Source organism: Oncorhynchus gorbuscha, linkage group LG26 (assembly GCF_021184085.1).
Source record: "Oncorhynchus gorbuscha isolate QuinsamMale2020 ecotype Even-year linkage group LG26, OgorEven_v1.0, whole genome shotgun sequence".
NCBI classification, from domain to species: Eukaryota; Metazoa; Chordata; class Actinopteri; order Salmoniformes; family Salmonidae; genus Oncorhynchus; species Oncorhynchus gorbuscha.
This window is the reverse complement of record NC_060198.1, coordinates 10,607,344-10,626,705: the sequence shown is the minus strand read 5'-3', so window position 1 is coordinate 10,626,705 and position 19,362 is coordinate 10,607,344. Positions and strand designations below refer to the sequence as shown.

Below are 19,362 nucleotides of genomic sequence, written 5' to 3'. Positions count from 1 at the left end.
ATTTGCGGTTCAAACAGTAATTCTAACCCTCAACCAAAACTGCTTCATTTCTAATGAATTTACCTTAATACTAGTAACTCAATATGACCCCATTCATTATACAAATGACTCTCCCCCGAGGCTGATCAGACCTTGGGAGCCAGTCATGATAAGGTCAAAAGGTCATACCATATTAGGCATAAAGAACCCTTTATCTTTTGAATAGAAATAGTCACCTGTATAATTCAAACCCATAAAAACATCTCATAAGGTTCCATATGTGAGCCTGCCTCTAAAATACCCTTGCACTAAACAAACAGTTCTAACAGTTGTTCCATGTGTATAATTTGCAGACCTTTTTAAAGCTTATCTCTCCCCAAAATTATAATCCCAGGAGGCCTCTAAAGTGAGCCACCTCACCCCTAACTATCATTCCCTAATGCTATTTCGAATCAGAAACTCAATAGGTGAACTATAACTAAACCTAATGATAATTCCCCTTTGACTCAAATCATTAATCATAAGTTTTAAACATCGTCTACGGATATGTTTACTTAAATGACCATGCTACCTTTAGATACAATTAACCCGATAACATTATTATCCAATGAATTACTTTTTCTCTCTGCCGCAAATGTCATACATTTCACAGTGTAAGGAATTCGTAATTTAATCCCCGATATTTAATAAATATGCATTCGCATTCTCTCATGCTAGGCTCCTTTAATTTACTTATCTTGGGTAACTTTCATCCGTTCCGGAACAAAGAGTTCTACCTAAACTCGCCAGAAAACACTGTTCAACTAAGTTAAATCAAACCCAAAAATTGACTATAATCAATAACCAAATAAACAAAAACTTTTATCTCAACTTCTGAAAGGTTTACTCGAAGCCTCGATACACACTCTAATAGCCATACAGTTTGCTCCGTTATTGCCAGTTTTCTGGTGACAAAAGTGTCGCGCTAGTGACGTCATCATCAAGCGCTCAATCTGCCAATTCGTAGCGACTTCAAATGAATTGTAAATAATTCTTGTTCGATTAACCAAACCTAATTTTTCACATCTGTTCAAATCCTGAATTATAATTTACCACCCCAACCAATCATCTCCAAATTCGCCAATTTTATAAAAGCTTTTTGATGGGCATAAATCATAATTGTCTCTTTGTTATCATTTAGAATCCATTTTGCTCTAAATACCTGTCTCGTCTTTGACTTAGTATTTTAATTACAACTCTATTCCCAATACGTTATTCACTTGTCTAATTACAACTCAGACCACTGTGATTACCGTGCACTGTCCCTTTAAGATAAGACTTTTCCTTTGTTCCCCGCAATGAGAACGGAAACCAGATCGTTTTTAGAATACGTTACTTTTTTGTTCAAATTCACTGGCGTTACCTTAACCAAACATCAATAATCATAAAAACAATCACAACTTCTTACGATTAAACTATTCTTACCTAATGTATAGTCAAAAGCGTTGCACTATATAGCCCCATTTGAGTGTCTAGCAATTCCGTTGCTTGGCTATAGACACAAATCTGCCCGCCTTTGTAAAATATATATTCCCTATTCCGATTGAGTTCAGTTTTAAATTATAATCAGAGTAAACCCAACCGAACTTCTCAATTTAATTTACCCTAACATTTAACGTACCCTGTTTTTGTGTTAAACTTCTCATGTCAATTGATTCATAAATAGCCATAACGTCCAGGCAGGCTGGAATTGTATTGTATCTCTCCGTTATCCCCTCCATTTAACTTTAGGTAACTCTCTCTCTTCTATGATACATCTATTTAATTACGACTCCCATCGAAATATGAGCGAAATTGTTTCGCCGTTTTTTTTAACGACTTCTTTTATCAATTCTATCTAGAACACATAATATCTGTTCAGTTATATCTTTTGCAAACACTGGCGACCGTATTTTTCAGGCAAAACATGCAAATAGGTCAATTACGATCTAAAATCAATTTTAGTTAAACGGGAACCGAACCGTGGATTACCGTTGGTGAGACGGCCGCGCTCACCACTCCCCTACCAGCACAATGGATTTTGACTGAGACTCTCGCAAATATACCCATTTTCACAGTTAATTGTATTTGTTACTCCGACATCTAGACAACAGAAAATAGCCCAAATTTAAACAGCCAACGTTTTCTCTCAGTTTAGGATTCTCATTAATCTCGCTCCCTTTGTATCTGTTTTAGAAGGGTTCTAACTTTTCGACATCTAGGCGTCCATCAAAACCATACCTTTTTCCCATTTAGGACAGAAATCTACATTCCTTCTATCTTTCTGTTTCATATAACGGTAATCTTCCGTCTTTGCAGAAAGCAGTTTAGAAGTGTTACTACCCATTATAAATCCTTGCCGTTCTTTTGTAGCTATGGTATCTAATCACTTATCTATGCCTTTCTATATAATTTTAAATTCTATGTGTGTGCAGTTCTATAAATTTGTAATTTACCGTTACTTAGTTACTTCTAGTTACTATCCTGTCTGCCTATGTGTGTGTTCCTTTAAAAATAATCAGTATGTATTTTCCATCTCGGTCGGGTGCGTTTCTCATGATTTAAATTTAGCTCTTTTATGGATATCTTACCAATAGCTTTGACTTTTGAAACAAACATTAGGTCTAGCCTTACAACCATAAACCCAGGGTTTGTAAAGCCCTAGTATTTTCCGGTTGTGTCAGAGGGCTTTTAAAGAACGCTAATAATCGTTATCTCACGCCACTATTTGTTAAACTTCCCTCTCGCCTGGAACTGTCATGTCTAAAGAATGGCTTTTATCTCATTTCTTTAGATTTAAGTTTCCTCTCCTCCTTATTTGGATATTTCCCGTAGTATTAGTTGAATAGGGACGGTGATCAATACTGCCACTATTCACATGACCAATCCAGTTATCTTGCGCTTGCAGTCAGTCTCTCTACGCCCAGTATTTGTACAAGTTCACCGTCCTATCCCCCAGTACCTATTTTAATATCCCGTCTTAATCTCGGGCGTTTTTACCTCTCATGATTAAGTTTAGTTTATTTACGGTAGTGCACATTACCACAGGTTATTTTCGAACCTGCTTCAGTGTATATCGGTTATACAAAACCCAGTGTATGAAGGTCATACAAACCCTGTGGGAATAGCAAGGTTCCCTATTATTGATGATTTCTGAAAATTTCAGAACATCAATTAAAGAGCTCAAATCCCCCCAGAATCGAGAATAAAAATACTGACCTTATCGCCGACTGGGAAAGCAATGTTCGTTGTATCTAGTCACTCTCTCTGTCCTCTGTGATAATACGCAGGCCTGTTTATGTTTTAACCTCAATTCAGAGGTCAGGTCTTTAGTAAAACGAGTCAAACTCGTCCGTGCACGATTTTCAGCGTATTACCTTCAGATAACAGATAAAGATATTTAGATCCCGCTTCGAAGGACCAAATTGATAGAGGAATTTTTAATTCCCTTATGTTTTATTGCCAAAACCAATTAAATTCGCACTCATTTCTAATTCATGATAAGTTGTAAGTTTATCATTTGCATGAATTAGCAAGAGACCAGTCTTAAAAAACAAGTTCAGCATTTATTCTCGATGAGTACTGACCCAAAATACAAAGAACATTACATTTTAAAACTGAAGAAGACATAAAATGACGTCATCAGTTACACCCCTCTCCCAGTCTTACAATGGCGTAGTATTCGGTCCTGGAGATAGTTTCACTCCCCTCATAAACTACATTCCAACCTGCCTAAAGGATATACTTCTCTCTGCTAATGGAATCCAACCAAAACATTCTTATCTGTTTGAAGTACTATCTTATCTCTGCTTTAAAACTTTCCCAGGAGACACAGACACAATTAATTTCTGCTTACATTTTCAGTAACAGTACAATTAAGAACCCATACTTTTCAAATCATAACATAATAGTATTAGCATGAATGGTTCTAATCATTAAAGTATACATAATTGATCATCTAAACTATATTTTCCTCTATCAACTGGATAGAGCACCAAGCAAAGATATTCCTAATTAACCCAATATAGTTCATCTATGTCATTTGCAGTGCGTACAAATGAAGCATAGTGTGCAGAAAAAGCAAGGAGGTGGGCAAAGTCAATCAAGAGCAAGCGAGATCCTGTTGGCACATTGTAACCTGCATTTGCATATTTCCTTTAGGGAACGCCTCCTCTGTGAAGTGCATGTGTGCACAAACTCCGTTCGACCTTGCACTCCTTCTGAACAATGGCATTTTGTCAAACTTTGGCAAAGCATTAAGTCTATAAAAATTTGTGTGCTGTGTTCACAACATATTGGAGTTTTGGGAACAGAAAAATGTATTGAGATCAGATGTTTACGCTGAGATAATTAGCAGAACGTCGACCCAGTTTCACCTAGTTCCATTCTCTCCCATTAACCCGCGAGTGGACTTCCGGCCACTACCATATTTGGTGGTGAGAGAACTTTCTAAACAGATGCTTCAGCTTTATAGCCCTGGTGACCAGAACTTTGGGAAACGCTGCTATACACAGCCACCATATTTCATTTTGATTAACTTTCACATTGTCAGGTCTAAGTAGGCTGCTAAATGAATCATGCAACATGTGAATTAGCTTTTGATTTTGTTAATGGCCGTAATTATGAACGTTGCCATATCGGTTCGTGACCGGGGAACAGTGGTGTATATTTTAGCAATTACATTTACTTTTGATACGTAAGTGTATTCAAAACCAAATACTTTTAGACTTTTACTCAAGTAATACTTTACTGGGTGACTTTCACTTTTACTTGAGTAATTGTCTATTTCGGTATCTTTACATTTACTCAAGTATGACAATATAGTACTTTTTCCACCACTGCTGGGGAGGAGCTTGGCCATGCAGTGCAATTTGCTTGTAATTGGTACGTCAGCCCCAAATCTTTCCATGTCCGTTATAAAAACAGTGTTGCCTAAAGGAAGTCAGTTGTGCATGGGCAGAGGCATATTTGTCAATTTTGCAGCAAGCAGCAAGCAGCAAGCAGCATGCAGCATGCAGCCAAGCAGCCCTACTACTACTACTTGAGTTTTAGTTTATACATTTTGAGGAATCTCCAGTTTCAAGAATCAAAACATCAACATGGGTAAGCTTTTATCTTTTGAAAACAGAGGCAAATGGTGTGATTCGGTTCCATCTACTAACCACGTTTCCATCCACAGTTTTTATGAGAGTAAAGTCGTACTGTATATATTTTTTTAATATCACAACAGCTGTGATGGAAACAGGAAGCTCCATTAAAATGTTTACAAACGCAGACAGATCATTTGTTTGTTCGACATGGTGGGATCTTTTTGTGTTGGTGAAATAAATAATGCAAGAACTGGCGGCGGAAATGCCTTAATGTGCACATACTGATATCATAACCATCATAGGGAGTCACTACGACGCAGGAAACCATGCCGTTTACTGTATTTGGCTACAAATGAAATCAATGATGATGAAAAGAACCAGTAGCTGGGCTTGTGGAGTCTACTGAGTCCACAGTGATGAGCTTGATGCTCCTTTACAATAAATATCAATGGTTTTATTCTAGTGACATGATGATCAATGCTTGACTGCGTTTGACAAATAAAAGCATTCTTGCTCTTCTCCATAATAATCTCATGTAGCATACCTGCAGTCTATCCGTCTATCCGCATTGTATCTGTGAGACGTTGGCAAGAGCGCACGAGCCAAAAACAGTGTAGGCAGGCACATTTGCTATTTAGCGCAACAGTTGTGACAACTATCGGTAGATTTGAAAATGCGATAGAAACATTGACGTTTTGATTTTTATTAGGTACATGAGAACTAAAGGCACAATATGCATAAATTGCTCCGCCATTTCCTGGTTGCAGAACTTCTCATAGTTCGCCTAATTTCAGTTTGTGACAAAACAAGCAGTCATTGTGTAGAGAACCATTGTACCATCTAAACCCTGTGACATATATTTTCCCATAACCAAAAATATTGTACTTTCAGCTGTTTGATGATGGTGCACAAAACCGAAAGTAAAAGAGGCAAAAACATAACTTTTAAATGGGAAGCATAGAAATAGTGCACATGGAACAGACTGCTTCTTAGACTTGCTTTCAATGAGAATGACAGATCTATAACTAACATTTCTATGTGAATTTGGTCAGGCCACCCAAAAAGTTATATATTGCAGCAACAAGTCCATTGGAAGGAGACACACAACTGGTGGGAAAATGTGAATTTTTGCAGATTTTAGAATGTTTGCATGAAAATCAAATGTATTTATAAAGCCCTTTTTACATCAGCCAATGTCACAAAGTGCTGTACAGAAACCCAGCCTAAAACCCCGAACAGCAAGCAATGCAAATGTAGAAGCACGGTGGCAAGGAAAAACTTCCTAGAAAGGCCAGAACCTAGGAGGAAACCTAGAGAAGTACCATGCTCTGAGGTGTGGCCAGTCCTCTTCTGGCTGTGCTGGGTAGAGATTAATACAGAACGTGGCCAAGATGTTCAAACGTTCATAGATGGCCAGCAGGGTCAGATAGTAATCACAGTGGTTGTAGAGGGTGCAACAGGTCAGCACCTCAGGAGTAGATGTCAGTGGCTTTTCATAGCCGATCATTCAGAGTTAGATAGCAGGTGCGGTAGAGAGAGAGTACAAAACAGCAGGTCCAGGACAAGGAAGCACGTCCAGTGAACAGGTCAGGGTTCCATAGCAGAACCGTTGGAACTGGAGCAGCAGCATGATCAGGTGGACTGGGGACAGCAAGGAGTCATCAGGCCAGGTAGTCCTGAGGCATGATCCTAGGGCTCAGGTCCTCAGAGAGGGAGCATACTTAAATTCACAAAGGACACCGGATGAAACGGGAGAAATACTCTAGATATAACAGACTGACCCTAATACTGGAGGCTGAGACAGGAGGGGTCGGGAGACACTGTGGCCCTGTCTGATGAAACCCCCGGACTGGGCCAAACAGGCAGGATAAAACCCCACTTTGGGATATCTTCAACCAGCAACCTACTTCCCTGCAACAAGGCGACAATAGCCCAAGAAGATCTCCGCCACGGCACGAACCCGAGGGGGGCGCAACCTGGACAGGAAGATCACATCAGTGACTCAACCTACTCTAGTGACGCACCCCTCCTAGGGACGGCATGGAAAAGCAGCAGTAAGCCAGTGACTCAGCCCCCATCATAGGGTTAGAGGCAGAGAATCCCAGTAGAGAGAGGGGAACTGGCAAGGCAGAGACCGCAAAGGCAGTTCGTCGCCCCCGGTGCCTTTCCGTTCACCTTCACACCCCTGGGCCAGACTACACTCAATCGTAGGACCTACTGAAGAGATGAGTCTTCAATAAAGACTTAAAGTTTGAGACCGAGTCTGTGTCTCTCACATGGATAGGCAGACCATTCCATAAAAATGGAGCTCTATAGGAGAAAGCCCTGTCTCCAGCTGTTTGCTTAGTAATTCTAGGGACAGTAAGGAGGTCTGCGTCTTGTGACCGTAGCGTACATGTAGGTATGTACGGCAGGACCAAATTGGAAATCTGGGTAGGAGCAAGCTCATGTAATGCTTTTTTTTGTGTTTAAAAAAAGAAAAAAATGACCCCTTTTTCTCTCCAATTTCGGGGTATCCAATTGTTTTAGTAGCTACTATCTTGTCTCATCGCTACAACTCCCGTACGGGCTCGGGAGAGACAAAGGTTGAAAGTCATGCATCCTCCGATACATCACCAAACCAAGCCGCACTGCTTCTTAACACAGCGCACATCCAACCCGGAAGCCAGCCGCACCAATGTGTCGGAGGAAACACCGTGCACCTGGTAACCTTGGTTAGCACGCACTGCGCCCGGCCCGCCACAGGAGTCGCTGGTGCGCGATGAGACAAGGATATCCCTACCAGCCAAGCCCTCCCTAACCCGGACGACGCTAGGCCAATTGCGCGTTGCCCCACGGACCAGAAGCTCATGGAATGCTTGTTAGTTAGCAGTAAATATCTTGAAATCAGCCCTAGCCTTAACAAGAAGCCAGTGTAGAGAGGCTAGAACTGGAGTAATATGATTCATTTTTGGGGTTCTAGATTATTGTAGTAGTCTAATCTAGAAGTGGCAAAAGCATGGATACCATTTTCTGCATAATTTTTGGACAAAAAGTTCCTGATTTCTTTTCTTTTTTCTTTTTCTTTTTTCTTTTTTTCAATTTTACGAAGATGGGGGAAAAAAAAGCTGTCCTTGAAATATTCTTGATATGTTTGTCAAAAGAGATCAGGGTCCAGAATACCGTCGAGGTCCTTCATAGTTTTATTTGAGATGACTGTACAACTATCAATATTAATTGTCAGATCCAACAGAAGATCTCTTTTGTTTCTTGGGACCAAGAACTAACATCTCTGTTTTGTCCGAGTTTAAAAGTAAAAAAGAATGTGCGCCATCCACTTCCTTGTGACATGTTTGTCGCACATGGGTGTCCTTTTAGTATACAACTCTGAAGTCTGACTAATAGTTAAAGCTATTTCACAAAATCTGCTGCACCAGTTAAAATATCCTGTCATATATTATATTTGCTTTGTCATATTATGTGTTATATTTGTATGTATATGTATGTAGGAGTAGGAGAGAATGTATATGTAGGAGAGAGTGGGGTCATTTGAGCCACTCTTGTTTCTAGAAAACCACACACACAATTATTCATTTGACCAAATATTTAGGAAAAGGTAATAATTTCATGGAGTCTGTGAAGGAAGAAACCACATGGAAAAAGTGGTAAGCAAGTTGTGCCCCCCCCCCCCCCCCCCCAATTATTTTATTGTGTCAGAGGTTTCATGATGTTTGTCTCTAAACTAAACCTTTCATGAAAGTGCATCCTTGTAGTTTTGTGGGCTAATATAGTCAAAATGTTTGCCTTGGGGTAAGTTGAACCAATGGCCATGTTGTATGTTGAACAAATTGAAATGTTTCCTTCCCAGGTGTGATGCAAGGCATTATCGCTGGGATATGAGGCAACAACGGGGCCTGGCCTGTGTAAAAACAAAAGCACATAGTGTTTGTTAGGTGTTAGTCCTTTGTTAAAAGGTGCTTAAAATGATTAAAAGACAACAAGAAACTACTGTGATTGTTTTTGAATTGTGTCCTGGAAATAAGAGTTTTAAAAAGGCAGTGGTAATATTTCATTCAGTACAGAAATGTTTATATGGTACACTTTACCCTGTCCCTCAGCTCAATTTACCCCATACCTGGGATACACAACATCCGGAAATATATGTGGATATATTTAATAGAAAGATGACTATATTTTCCTTGACGGAGTGATGTTGAATGTAAAAAATGGCTTAACTTACCCCACTCACCCCAACCAGAACTCAAAATACATCTTGTGTTTTTGGAATATCACTGCTACCTTACAAAAGGGCTTGTACTAATATACACTTCAGTTTGTCTTGTGTAGTCTGTGCACTTTGAATTTAATCTCACGTGAATTGTCTTGCTTAAAGCCTATGATATGAAGGTTGGTACTACTTGTACCTCATACAGCTATAGCTGTAAGTGGTCTCTGGCAACTCTTACAAGTTCTGACAAATACTCAAATATAATAAGTTCATTTACAAACAGGATCTCATGAAATGGCAAGAGAACTGCCAAACATGAACAACTATAAGTCCATCATAAAGCGAGTGGGGCATAACCATGGAGTGGAGCCATCCATCATAGCTGGGATCATCTCACGAGAGACCAGGGCTGGGACAGGAGCAGGACTGGTCAATGGTTGGGGGGACAATGGAAATGCATTTGGACTCATGCAGGTAGGTACTCAGTTTTGCAGGTACCTTTTGTTATACTGTTGGCAGACGAGAGCTTGTTTCCTATTTCACAATACAATAAGAAGTGGTGTCCATAGATTTCTATTGCATATTTTTTTTTATAGGTTGACAAAAACTGGCACGTTCCACTGGGGAGATGAGACAGTGAGGAACATCTGAGTCAAGCAACTGGGATACTCGTTGGTATAATTGGATCGGTTCAGAGAAAATTCCCTTCATGGACCAAAGAGCAGCAGCTGAGAGGTATTGCCTACCAATTGACCCGCCCTTCTTGCCAATATTTTTTTTTAGATTGATGGAAGCTACAATGTAATTGTCTGTATCATTTCCAATCCCCCATATTTTGGGGGTAAAATGATTGTCTCTTCGCAGCAATATCTGGAGATGTGGGATCATTGTATCCCCCATATTTAACATAACACTCTGTTGTTTGCGATAATTTTGTATAATCATTTCAATTTAAATTCTACGTTTTTTAATCTGTTGTGGTTCTGTATCAGTTCATAAACCATGTGCCAAGGAATCAGTACATCAAATCTCTTCCCAACAATTTTGCAATCTATATGGCACAGCTGTCAATTTTTGGGTCCTTAAAGGAAACTGCCCAGAGTTTGATAGAGATGATCAGTCATAGGTTTAATACAAACTGTATTATGCATTATACAACTACATAGATTACATGAATAGATTACAGCCTGTGTGTTTGTTTTTTTCAGGAGGGTTAGCAGCCTACAATGTGGGGCTGGATAATGTCCACTGTTACAGTAGAGTGGATGAGATGACCACTGGGGGACTACTCCATGGATGTTCTTACCAGAGCTCAATTTTACAGACGTAATGGTTATTAAAGTCAACTCCGTGATTGCCTAGCAGTTTTCGATTAAGACCATTGTGAAGTAAATGACATATCCTCTACTATCTCATCAAAACTTAGACTGATGTTTTAATTGTTAATTAATTATGATTCATTAATCCAGTGTTTTAATGATCCTTGTCCTATGGTGCACATTTTTCTTTTGGCCTAGCAGTAATGCACTTGAGTCAACTCATCAAACTTTTAGTTTGTAAGCACAGATTTATAACATTCTAGTTCATATAATTTTCCAATCCAACGTAATGAGAGAAATGTTTCTGACCTATTTGTGATTGTCTTGCACCGTCACTATGTATTTATTGAAATAACATGACTAGCTACAATCTTAAAAATAAAATGTATGATTATAGTCTTTCTTTTGTTGAAATCAGTATGGTGGAAATCTGGTAGCAACCCCAGTCATGTCCTGGAATGACTCATTGACTGACTTCTCGAAATACAATTTTACAGAATACACACTCACTTTTTCTTAGTTTGGTAACATTTATTAATTGTCAAGGTAGAGTGATTACATTGCTGATTTCCAATGTGTATGTAGTTTAATCTGTGATTAATGAACAGTATTTTTCTTTTTTAATAATTCAAATGAATGAAATATAGGCTACCCATTGATTCTTGCAGAATATCACTTACATGAATACACGATCTTCCACTCAATAAAGAAATCCAACCTTACATAGACAATTACACCTAAAGATACACTGAGTGAACAAAACATTAGGACCACTTTCATAATATTGAGTTGCACCCCCTTTTGCTCTGAGCAGCCTCAATTTCTCGGGGCATTGACTACAAGGTGTCAAGTGTTCAAGGATGTCTAGCTGCCCTGACATTCTGAAATCTATGATCATAGTGCCCTCTACTTGTGACAGGCAAAATTGAATCTGATATATTCTATAGCGTTAATCTAGTTTTGTCTTCTGACATTTGAATTCAACATTGATCTGTCATGTTCAGTGATATGCTGCAATGTGAAAAGCCAATCTCCAACTTCTCTAATTAGTAAGTATGGTAAAAAAGTATAAAATAAGCAGAGAATCACTGGGATTTCTTGACATTTCAGAAAATTTACAGCATTTCCTATTGGTAAGGAAAAATAAAATAAACAGTGATAATTGTATAAAAAGTTTTAATTTCAATTATTTAATTAACCAAAAAATAGAAACTGCCATGATGAACAAGGAAAAGAAAGGTAAAACTGAAACCCCGGGAGGATAGGATAAAATCAAATAAAAGGTGAGGCATAATGAAGTGGGAGATCAGGGAGAGACATTTAAAATAAAAAACGGTCAGATCATTTTTTTATTCTCCCACTCTGAAAGACACAGGGACAGATGGGCACGGCCACGTAGTCTTCACTGGTCAGGGGGGCGATTTTCATCTGGAGTGTTCAACTGAAACAATAAAAGGTGAAAGACGAGGGAGAGGTTAGTTTACAGCGTCTAACTTTGTGTACCCACATAAAATGACTTCCAGATGTTGGGTCCAAAAAAAGAACCTAATTAAATAAATGGATGCCTGCAGCCTTTACACCTGTATTAATGGCACCTGTTTGAACTTGTTATTAGTATAAAAGACACCTGTCCACAACCTCAAACAGTCACACTCCAAACTCCACTATGGCCAAGACCAAAGAGCTGTCAAAGGACACCAGAAACAAAATTGTAGACCTGCACCAGGCTGGGAAGACTGAATCTGCAATAGGTAAGCAGCTTGGTTTGAAGAAATCAACTGTGGGAGCAATTATTAGGAAATGGAAGACATACAAGACCACTGATAATCTCCCTCGATCTGGGGCTCCATGCAAGATCTCACCCCGTGGGGTCAAAATGATCACAAGAACGGCGAGCAAAAATCCCAGAACCACACAGGGGGACCTAGTGAATGACCTGCAGAGAGCTGGGACCAAAGTAACAAAGCCTACCATCAGTAACACACTACGCCACCAGGGACTCAAATCCTGCAGTGCCAGACGTGTTCCCCTGCTTAAGCCAGTACATGTCCAGGCCCGTCTGAAGTTTACTAGAGAGCATTTGGATGATCCAGAAGAAGATTGGGAGAATGTCATATGGTCAGATGAAACCAAAATATAACTTTTTGGTAAAAACTCAACTCGTCGTGTTTGGAGGACAAAGAATGCTGAGTTGCAGCCAAAGAACACCATACCTACTGTGAAGCATGGGGGTGGAAACATCATGCTTTGGGGCTGTTTTTCTGCAACGGGACCAGGACGACTGATCCGTGTAAAGGAAAGAATGAATGGGGCCATGTATCGTGAGATTTTGAGTGAAAACCTCCTTCCATCAGAAAGGGCATTGAAGATGAAACGTGGCTGGGTCTTTCAACATGACAATGATCCCAAACACACCGCCCGGGCAATGAAGGAGTGGCCTCGTAAGAAGCATTTCAAGGTTCCGGAGTGGCCTAGCCAGTCTCCAGATCTCAACCCCATAGAAAATCTTTGGAGGGAGTTGAAAGAAAAATGTTGCCCAGCAACAGCCCCAAAACATCACTGCTCTAGAGGAGATCTGCATGGAGGAATGGGCCAAAATACCAGCAACAGTGTGTGGAAACCTTGTGAAGACTTACAGAAAACGTTTGACCTCTTTCATTGCCAACAAAAGGTATATAACAAAGTATTGAGAAACTTTTGTTATTGACCAAATACTTATTTTCCACCATAATTTGCAAATAAATTCATTAAAAATCCTACAATGTGATTTTCTGAATTTTTTTTCTCATTTTGTCTGTCATAGTTGAAGTGTACCTATGATGAAAATTACAGGCCTCTCTCATCTTTTTAAGTGGGAGAACTTGCACAATTGGTCGCTGACTAAATACTTTTTTGCCCCACTGTATATCTATCCTACCCTGTCTTTCTAAGGTCTTCGAAAGCCAAGTTAACAAACAGATTACTGACCATTTCGAATCCCATCGTACCTTCTCCGCTATGCAATCTGGTTTCAGAGCTGGTTATTGGTTGGTCACCTCAGCCACGCTCAAGGTCCTAAACGACATCATAACCACCATCGATAAGAGACATTACAGTGCAGCCGTTTTTTATCGACCTGGCCAAGGCTTTCAACTCTGTCAATCACCACATTCTTATTGGCAGACTCGACAGCCTTGTTTTCTCAAATGATTGCCTCGCCTGATTTACCAACTACTTCTCTGATCGAGTTCAGTGTGTCAAATCGGAGGGCCTGTTGTCCGGACCTCTGGCAGTCTCTATGGGGGTGCCACAGGGTCAATTCCCGGGCCAACTCTCTTCTCTGTATACATCAATGATGTCGCTCTTGCTGCTGGTAATTCTCTGATCCACATCTACGGAGACGGCACCATTCTGTATACTTCTGGCCCCTCTTTGGACACTGTGTTAACTAACCTCCAGATGAGCTTCAATGCCATACAACTCTCCTTCCGTGGCCTCCAACTGCTCTTAAACGCAAGTAAAACTAAATACATGCTATTCAATCGATCACTGCCCACACCTGCTCGCCCGTCCAGCATCACTACTCTGGACGGCTCTGACTTAGAATACGTGGACAACTACAAATACCTAGGTGTCTGGTTAGACTGTAAACTCTCCTTCCGGACTCACATTAAACATTTCCATTCCAAAATTAAATCTAGAAATGGCTTCCTATATGGTAACAAAGCATCCTTCACTCATGCTTCCAAACATACCCTCGTTAAACTGACCATCCTACCGATCCTCGACTTCGGTGATGTTATCTATAAAATAGTCTCCAACACTCTACTCGACAAATTGGATGCAGTCTATCACTACCCACCATTGTGACCTGTACGCTCTCGTTGGTTGGCCCTCGCTTCATACTCGTCGCCAAACCCACTGGCTATAGATTATCTACTAATCTCTGCTAGGTAAAGCCCCACCTTACCGTGATTCCAAGATGGCGTAGCAGTAAGTCGTCCTGTCGTATCGTCTCTTTTTCGTTTAACTATTTAAAAAAATAATAATAATTTCTTCGCATATCTTTAAAAACATTTTGCTAAACCTAAGCTTCCAAATACTCTCCTGCAACCCGCCTCACCCAATGTAGCTACTTTTTCCTAAAGTATTTATATTTACTTCAGAACCGGAACCCCTCAACTGAAGCTAGCCAGCTAACCACCAGCTATGCTAGCGGTCTTCAGCTAACCGGTCATCAGCTAACCTTTAGCTCGGAAAGCTCTCGCCAGTTCTAACAACGCGACGCTAATCTAGAGCATAACGGACCTATTTATTTTTTATCCCCGGATTCTCACCGCAAACGGAACATTTTTTTCAGCTGGATCTTCACAATTAGCTATCGAGCTAAACCGCAACCCTGGTTGATTACTCCTGGCTAGCGTTTCCACCCACGTAGCTTGAAGCTAGCCCGGCCAGAGCCCCTGTGCTGCCACAGTAGCATACTCCTGGGCTACAATACCCGGACCCACGACCGGTCTATCGATGTCACCGCATGAAGAGGAATAAACAGACTCACCCCATCGCGACGTCCCCCAAAGGCTAACTCTCTAGCCCTCGCTATCTCCTTGCCTGCTAATTCGGCCTGCTAACTGCTAGCTTGTTTAGCCCAGGTCCGCTAACTACTACCTTGTTTATCCCGGCCTGCTAACTCTTAGCTTGTTAGCACAGGCCTGCTAACTGTCTGCATCGCCGCGTCCCAAACACTCAGTGGCCCATACGTACTTTTTATCTCTTCCCGATTTAAAAATAATAATAAAATAAAAAAAAAAATTGTTTATACCTTCCGGAAACCTGCCTCACCCAATGTGATATGGAATCGCTATTATTTTTAATTTTTAGAACACACTCAAGAACCTCCAGAAGCTAACTAGCTACAAGCTATTTAGTCATTGTTAGTTTTTTAACCTGGATAACACTCGCCAGTCCAGCTCCCCTGCCCCATCCACCGCTGCCCCTGGACACTGATCACTTGACTACATAGCTGATGCACGCTGGACTGTCCATTAATCACGGTACTCCATTCTGCTTGTTTGTTTTATCTGTCGGCCCCGTTGCCTAGTCAACACCATTTTACCCACTGTTGTTGTGCTAGCTGATTAGCTGTTGTCTCACCTACTGTTTTAGCTAGCTTTCCCAATTCAACACCTGTGATAACTGTATGCCTCACTGTATGTCTCTCTCAAATGTCAATATCCCTTGTATACTGTTGCTCAGGGTAGTTATCATTGTTTTAGTTCACAATGAAGCCCCTAGTCCCACTCCTCATACCCCTGATACCTCCTTTGTCCCACCTCCCACATATGCGGTGACCTCACCCATTACAACCAGCATGTCCAGAGATACAACCTCTCTCATCATCTCCCAGTGCCTGGGCTTACCTTCGCTGTACCCGCACCCCACCATACGCCTGTCTGCGCATTATGCCCTGAATATATTCTACCATGCCCAGAAACCTGCTCCTCTTATTCTCTGTCCCCAACGTTCTAGGCAACCAGTTTTGATAGCCTTTAGCCGCACCCTCATACTACTCCTTCTCTGTTCCGCGGGTGCTGTGGAGGTAAACCCAGGCCCTGCATGTCCCCAGGCACCCTCATTTGTTGACTTCTGTGATCGAAAAAGCCTTGGTTTCATGCATGTCAACATCAGAAGCCTCCTCCCTAAGTTTGTTTTACTCACTGCTTTAGCACACTCTGCTAACCCTGATGTCCTTGCCGTGTCTGAATCCTGGCTCAGGAAGGCCACCAAAAATTCAGAGATTTCCATACCCAACTATAACATCTTCCATCAAGATAGAACTGCCAAAGGGGGAGGAGTTGCAGTCTACTGCAGAGATAGCCTGCAAAGTAATGTCATACTTTCCAGGTCCATACACAAACAGTTCGAACTACTAATTCTGAAAATTACTCTCTCCAAAAATAAGTCTCTCACTGTTGCCGCCTGCTACCGACCCCCCTCAGCTCCCAGCTGTGCCCTGGACACCATTTGTGAACTGATTGCCCCCCATCTAGCTTCAGAGTTTGTTCTGTTAGGTGACCTAAACTGGGATATGCTTAACACCCTGGCAGTCCTACAATCTAAGCTAGATGCCCTCAATCTCACACAAATCATCAATGAACCCACCAGGTACAACCCTAACTCTGTAGGCAAGGGCACCCTCATAGACGTCATCCTGACCAACTGGCCCTCCAAATACACCTCCGCTGTCTTCAACCAGGATCTCAGCAATCACTGCCTCATTGCCAGTATCCGCTACAGTGCCGCAGTCAAACGACCACCCCTCATCACTGTCAAACGCTCCCTAAAACACTTCTGTGAGCAGGCCTTTCTAATCGACCTGGCCCGGGTATCCTGGAAGGACATTGACCTCATCCCGTCAGTTGAGGATGCCTGGTCATTCTTTAAGAGTAACTTCCTCACCATTTTAGATAAGCATGCTCCGTTCAAAAAATGCAGAACTAAGAACAGATACAGCCCTTGGTTCACTCCAGACCTGACTGCCCTCGACCAGCACAAAAACATCCTGTGGCGGACTGCAATAGCATCGAATAGTCCCCGCGATATGCAACTGTTCAGGGAAGTCAGGAACCAATACACGCAGTCAGTCAGGAAAGCTAAGGCCAGCTTCTTCAGGCAGAAGTTTGCATCCTGTAGCTCCAACTCCAAAAGGTTCTGGGACACTGTGAAGTCCATGGAGAACAAGAGCACCTCCTCCCAGCTGCCCACTGCACTGAGGCTAGGGAACACTGTCACCACCGATAAATCCATGATTATCAAAAACTTCAACATTTCTCAACGGCTGGCCATGCCTTCCGCCTGGCTACTCCTACCTCGGCCAACAGCTCTGCCCCCCCCCGCAGCTCCTCGCCCAAGCCTCTCCAGGTTCTCCTTTACCCAAATCCAGATAGCAGATGTTCTGAAAGAGCTGCAAAACCTGGACCCGTATAAATCAGCTGGGCTTGACAATCTGGACCCTCCATTTCTGAAACTATCCGCCGCCATTGTCGCAACCCCTATTACCAACCTGTTCAACCTCTCTTTCATATCGTCTGAGATCCCCAAGGATTGGAAAGCTGCCGCAGTCATCCCCCTCTTCAAAGGGGGAGACACTCTGGACCCAAACTGTTACAGACCTATATCCATTCTGCCCTGCCTATCTAAGGTCTTCGAAAGCCAAGTCAACAAACAGGTCACTGTCCATCTCGAATCCCACCGTACCGACACCATTCTATATTCTATATACTTTCGGACCGTCATTGGACACTGTGCTATCTAACGTCCAAATGAGCTTCAATGCCATGCAACACTCCTTCCGTGGCCTCCAACTGCTCTTAAACGCTAGTAAAACCAAATGCATGCTTTTCAAGCTCCGCCTTATCTCAGTTCACTGGTCACGATGGCAACACCCATCCGTAGCACGCGCTCCAGCAGGTGTATCTCACTGATCATCCCTAAAGCCAACACCTCATTCGGCCGCCTTTCGTTCCAGTACTCTGCTGCCTGTGACTGGAACGAATTGCAAAAATCGCTGAAGTTGGAGACTTTTATCTCCCTCACCAACTTCAAACATCAGCTATCTGAGCAGCTAACCGATCGCTGCAGCTGTACATAGTCTATTGGTAAATAGCCCACCCATTTTCACCTACCTCATCCCCACAGTTTTTATTTATTTACTTTTCTGCTCTTTTGCACACCAATATCTCTACCTGTACATGATCATCTGATCATTTATCACTCCAGTGTTAATCTGCAATATTGTAATTATTCGCCTACCTCCTCATGCCTTTTGCACACATTGTATATAGACTCCCCTTTTTTTCTACTGTGTTATTGACTTGTTAATTGTTTATTCCATGTGTAACTCTGTTGTCTGTTCACACTGCTATGCTTTATCCTGTTAAGACTCTAGGGGCAGTATTTCATTTTTGGATAAAAAGACATGCCCGTTTTAAGCGCAATATTTTGTCACGAAAAGATGCTCGACTATGCTTGGAATTGATAGTTTTGGAAAGAAGACACTCTGACGTTTCCAGAACTGCAAAGATTTTCACTGTGAGTGCCATAGAACAAAATCTACAGGCAAAACCAAGATGTTTGAGTGACCAGGAAATCAACAGGATTTCTGGAGGCACGTTTTCCATGATCTCCTTATATGGCTGTGAATGCGACAGGAATGAACGGACACTTCCTATCGTTTCCCCCAGGTGTCTGCAGCATTGTGACGTATTTGTAGGCATATCATTGGAAGATTGACCATAAGAGCCTACAATTACCAAGTGTCCCGCACGGTGTCTGCGTGGAAATTGGTGCGCAAAAGTCAGGTACCAGTATTTTTCCATCCGAATCAGAGAAGAATGCACGCTTCCAGGGAAGGGATTTCAATGAAGAGATATATGACAAAACACCTTGAGGATTGATTCAAACAACGTTTTCCATGTTTCAGTCGATATTATGGAGTTAATTCGGAAAAAAGTTTGACGTTTAGGTGACTGAATTTTCGGTTAGTTTCGGTAGCCAAATGCATAGTAACAAAACGGAACGTTGTGTCCTACACAAGCATCTTTCAGGAAAAACTGGACATCTGCTATGTAACTGAGAGTCTCCTCATTGAAACATCTGAAGTTCTTCAAAGGTAAATTATTTTATTTGATCCCTTTGCTGGTTTTTGTGAATGTTGCGTGCTAAATGCTAACGCTAAATGCTAAGCTAGCTATCACCACTCTTACACAAA

General features: G+C 41.5%; 1 pseudogene; it reads left to right on the top strand.

Moving 5' to 3' along the window:
* Window positions 1–4,799: 4,799 nt before the first annotated feature.
* LOC124016389 lies at window positions 4,800–11,012 on the top strand (annotated as a pseudogene).
* Window positions 11,013–19,362: the final 8,350 nt, after the last annotated feature.